The sequence below is a fragment of the Syngnathus scovelli genome, chromosome 10, assembly GCF_024217435.2.
Source record: "Syngnathus scovelli strain Florida chromosome 10, RoL_Ssco_1.2, whole genome shotgun sequence".
Classification (NCBI taxonomy): Eukaryota; Metazoa; Chordata; class Actinopteri; order Syngnathiformes; family Syngnathidae; genus Syngnathus; species Syngnathus scovelli.
In genome coordinates this window covers 17,250,001-17,255,000 of record NC_090856.1, presented here as the reverse complement: position 1 = coordinate 17,255,000, position 5,000 = coordinate 17,250,001, and the positions used below count along the sequence as shown (strand labels likewise).

The 5,000-nt window shown below is 49.9% G+C and overlaps 2 non-coding genes and 1 pseudogene across 2 annotated transcripts; all 3 read right to left on the bottom strand.

Annotated features, from left to right (window-relative positions):
• Window positions 1-644: 644 nt before the first annotated feature.
• Window positions 645-763, bottom strand: LOC125976434 (5S ribosomal RNA). The gene has a single exon (XR_007484321.1). It is a non-coding gene; the product is annotated as a 5S ribosomal RNA (ribosomal RNA).
• An 844-nt stretch (window positions 764-1,607) lies between these two features.
• On the bottom strand, window positions 1,608-1,726 carry LOC125976387 (5S ribosomal RNA; annotated as a pseudogene).
• An 872-nt stretch (window positions 1,727-2,598) lies between these two features.
• Window positions 2,599-2,717, bottom strand: LOC125976422 (5S ribosomal RNA). Its single transcript, XR_007484313.1, has one exon. It is a non-coding gene; the product is annotated as a 5S ribosomal RNA (ribosomal RNA).
• Between the last annotated feature and the right edge of the window lie 2,283 nt (window positions 2,718-5,000).

The following is a 5,000-nucleotide window of genomic DNA, read 5'->3' as shown; positions in this document are numbered from 1 at the left end:
TTTTGGTGTTTTCTGGAAACATGGCTATCATGAAAAGTTATTGACAGCTTTTTATGCGGTAGCACGAATTTGCCGTTGCGACCTGCATTTTGCTGAATCAAAATAAATGCCTTGAAAAGTTTAAAAACACTTCATGGAAGTCACTTCACTGGTTTCTTTTATATCAAACAAATTGTTTTAGGTTATTCACCTGACATGTTTCGGCGGTTTCTTCCGCCTTCATCAGAGTGTCACAGATGTGATGGTGACGCGTCTTTATCAGCTGATGGATCAACATGTCAGGTGAATAACCTAAAACAATTTGTTTGATATAAAAGAAACCAGTGAAGTGATTAAATAAGGAAAAACAAAATGAACTTAGTACAATTACTTCATGGAAGTGTTGTGTTGGGTTCTTTTACAAGTCAAGCCTGCTGCTTTGAGTTCACAGGGAGCCATGCTCACTGTACATAGTCTGCTCTCTAGCGGTAAAAGATTTAACTACAATGCTGTGGATGTCACCACATAATATAGCTTTTTCAAACTCGTGTTATAGTTTCAATGTCGGAGTTTAAATTAGGCTTGCTGTTTCCGGATGCCATTCGTGATGGGTGTTGTAAAAAATAGCTTCTTAAACGATTGAAGTGCACATAAGAAAAAGAAAAAGCTTACAGCACCTGGTATTCCCAGGCGGTCTCCCATCCAAGTACTAACCAGGCCCGACCCTGCTTAGCTTCCGAGGTCGGACGAGATCGGGCGTTCTCAGGGTAGTATGGCCGTAAGCCGTGAGGTGACCCAACATTTTGCAATTTATAGACACAATCGCCCCTGAAACTAGCGAGCGAGCCAATGAAGCCTTCAAAACTGCTTCGGCACATGGAGACCAAGCATCCTGCATTAAAAGACAAACCTTAACCACTTCGGGTTTCATTGTCTCCGATTACGCCTGGATGGGACCGGCTCGTTTCTGAGAAACAAGCTCGGTGCTCCCAATAATTCAACGTAATGGTGACTTTTATTTTTATGTGGTTTATATTTGTTTTTATGCCAGTCGTATCATTTTATTTAATCCTATTTATATATATTTATTATAAATGTAGTATTTATTTATATAGATTTATTGTTTATTTATATATATAAAGGCAGGTCCGCAAAAATATTTCTGACGCGTAGCCGGTCCGTGGCGCAAGAAAGTTTGGGGACCACTAGTCTAAAAGAATCTGGCCGTAACTGGAATAGGGTTCTACGCGAATGCCCAACGGAAAAGTGAAGTGCACAAAACCTGCATTTGGCTGTATCAAAATAAATGTCATGAAAAAGGTAAAAACACTACATGGAAGCGCAATGTGTTGTGCTGGGTTCTTTTACAAGTAAAGACTGCTGCTTTGAGTTCACAGGGAGCCATGCTCTTTATTCACTGTACATAGTCTGTCCTCTAGCGGTAAAAACGTGAACTGCAATGCTATGGCTGTCGCCACACAATGTAGGTTTTAAACTCGTGTTGTAGTTTCAGTGTCGGAGTTCAAACTAGGCTTGCAGTTTCCGAATGCCATTCGTGATGGGTGCTGTAAAAAGTTCTTGGCTTAAACGATTGAAGTGCACATAAGAAAAAAAAAAAAAAAAAAAAAAGTTTACGGTAACTGGTATTCCCAGGCGGTCTCCCATCCAAGTACTAACCAGGCCCGACCCTGCTTAGCCTCCGAGATCGGACGAGAGCAGGCGCTCTCAGGGTAGTATTGCCGTAAGCCGTGAGACCGCTCAGAATTTTTCATTTTATAGACACAATCGCCCCTGAAACCATGCCAAGCAGCGGCGGGACTTGATGGCTGTGGTAAAAGTTTCCTTTCACAATTGACGTGGGAAAAAAAAAAAAAAAAGGCTTTCAGCACCTGGTATTCCCGGACGGTCACCCTTCCCTTTTGTTTTTTTTTTGTTTTTTTTACAACCAGGGCCGAAACAGGCTTTCTTCCAAGGCTTTTGGTGTTTTCTGGAAACATGGCTATCATGAAAAGTTATTGACAGCTTTTTATGCGGTAGCACAAATTTGCCGTTGCGACCTGCATTTTGCTGAATCAAAATAAATGCCTTGAAAAGTTTAAAAACACTTCATGGAAGTCACTTCACTGGTTTCTTTTATATCAAACAAATTGTTTTAGGTTATTCACCTGACATGTTTCGGCGGTTTCTTCCGCCTTCATCAGAGTGTCACAGATGTGATGGTGACGCGTCTTTATCAGCTGATGGATCAACATGTCAGGTGAATAACCTAAAACAATTTGTTTGATATAAAAGAAACCAGTGAAGTGATTAAATAAGGAAAAACAAAATGAACTTAGTACAATTACTTCATGGAAGTGTTGTGTTGGGTTCTTTTACAAGTCAAGCCTGCTGCTTTGAGTTCACAGGGAGCCATGCTCACTGTACATAGTCTGCTCTCTAGCGGTAAAAGATTTAACTACAATGCTGTGGATGTCACCACATAATATAGCTTTTTCAAACTCGTGTTATAGTTTCAATGTCGGAGTTTAAATTAGGCTTGCTGTTTCCGGATGCCATTCGTGATGGGTGTTGTAAAAAATAGCTTCTTAAACGATTGAAGTGCACATAAGAAAAAGAAAAAGCTTACAGCACCTGGTATTCCCAGGCGGTCTCCCATCCAAGTACTAACCAGGCCCGACCCTGCTTAGCTTCCGAGGTCGGACGAGATCGGGCGTTCTCAGGGTAGTATGGCCGTAAGCCGTGAGGTGACCCAACATTTTGCAATTTATAGACACAATCGCCCCTGAAACTAGCGAGCGAGCCAATGAAGCCTTCAAAACTGCTTCGGCACATGGAGACCAAGCATCCTGCATTAAAAGACAAACCTTAACCACTTCGGGTTTCATTGTCTCCGATTACGCCTGGATGGGACCGGCTCGTTTCTGAGAAACAAGCTCGGTGCTCCCAATAATTCAACGTAATGGTGACTTTTATTTTTATGTGGTTTATATTTGTTTTTATGCCAGTCGTATCATTTTATTTAATCGTATTTACCGTATTTGCCGGTGTACAGGTCGACTCAGTGTATAAGTCGACCCCCTAAAATTCGACGGAAATTTACGATTTTATGATATATCCTTTGTATAAGTCGAGCTCAATTGTTGCATTATATTAAACTTCAAAATTCAATATGCGAAATTTATTGACGTAATGTGTTCAAATTCTGGGAGGCCGTGCGCATGCTGCTGTTTATAAGCACCGCGGAGGAGATCGCGGCCGGCGAGCTCGCGCACGCCGCCCGGCACCAACGGGAGGCCGGAAATAGCTCCAAGCCGAGCGGATCGGCACTTTATAAGCACCGCGGAGGAGATCGCGGCGCCTCATTGGACTTCCAGCCGCCGGCGAGCTCGCGCACCCGCCCGGCACATCCGGGAGGCCGTGCGCACAAGCCAAGTGGCCGAAAATAGCCCCCGCCGAGCGGATCGGCTGTTTATAAGCACCGCGGAGGTGGTCGCGGCGCCTCATTCGACTTCCAGCGGCCGGCGAGCTCGCGCACCCGCCCGGCACATCCGGGAGGCCGTGCGCACGAGCCAAGTGGCCGAAAATAGCCCCGCCGAGCGGATCGGCTGTTTATAAGCACCGCGGAGGTGGTCGCGGCGCCTCATTCGACTTCCAGCGGCCGGCGAGCCCGCGCACCCGCCCGGCACATCCGGGAGGCCGTGCGCACGAGCCAAGTGGCCGAAAATAGCCCCCGCCGAGCGGATCGGCTGTTTATAAGCACCGCGGAGGTGGTCGCGGCGCCTCATTCGACTTCCAGCGGCCGGCGAGCCCGCGCACCCGCCTGGCACATCCGGGAGGCCGTGCGCACGAGCCAAGTGGCCGAAAATAGCCCCCGCCGAGCGGATCGGCTGTTTATAAGCACCGCGGGGGTGGTCGCGGCGCCTCATTCGACTTCCAGCGGCCGGCGAGCTCGCGCACCCGCCCGGCACATCCGGGAGGCCGTGCGCACGAGCCAAGTGGCCGAAAATAGCCCCCGCCGAGCGGATCGGCTGTTTATAAGCACCGCGGAGGTGGTCGCGGCGCCTCATTCGACTTCCAGCGGCCGGCGAGCTCGCGCACCCGCCCGGCACATCCGGGAGGCCGTGCGCACGAGCCAAGTGGCCGAAAATAGCCCCCGCCGAGCGGATCGGCTGTTTATAAGCACCGCGGAGGTGGTCGCGGCGCCTCATTCGACTTCCAGCGGCCGGCGAGCTCGCGCACCCGCCCGGCACATCCGGGAGGCCGTGCGCACAAGCCAAGTGGCCGAAAATAGCCCCCGCCGAGCGGATCGGCTGTTTATAAGCACCGCGGAGGTGGTCGCGGCGCCTCATTCGACTTCAAGCGGCCGGCGAGCTCGCGCACCCGCCCGGCACATCCGGGAGGCCGTGTGCACGAGCCAAGTGGCCGAAAATAGTCCATGCCGAGCGGATCGGCTGTTTATAAGCACCGCGGAGGTGGTCGCGGAGCCTCATTCGACTTCCAGCGGCCAGCGAGCTCGCGCACCCGCCCGGCACATCCGGGAGGCCGTGCGCACGAGCCAAGTGGCCGAAAATAGCCCCCGCCGAGCGGATCGGCTGTTTATAAGCACCGCGGAGGTGGTCGCGGCGCCTCATTCGACTTCAAGCGGCCGGCGAGCTCGCGCACCCGCCCGGCACATCCGGGAGGCCGTGCACACGAGCCAAGTGGCCGAAAATAGCCCCCGCCGAGCGGATCGGCTGTTTATAAGCACCGCGGAGGTGGTCGCGGCGCCTCATTCGACTTCCAGCGGGCCGCGCACTCGCGCACGCCGCCCGGTTCAAATTTTCTAAATGCAACGCACAATGAGATGCATGAGAAACGGCCTTGGTTACCATCACATTTGAAGCGATGAATACGAAGTTAAATTTCATGACTCGGTGTATAAGTCGAGGTCGATTTTTTTCGGTCGATTTTGGATCGAAAAAGGTCGACCAATACACCGGCAAATACGGTATATATACTTATTATAAATGTAGTATTTATTT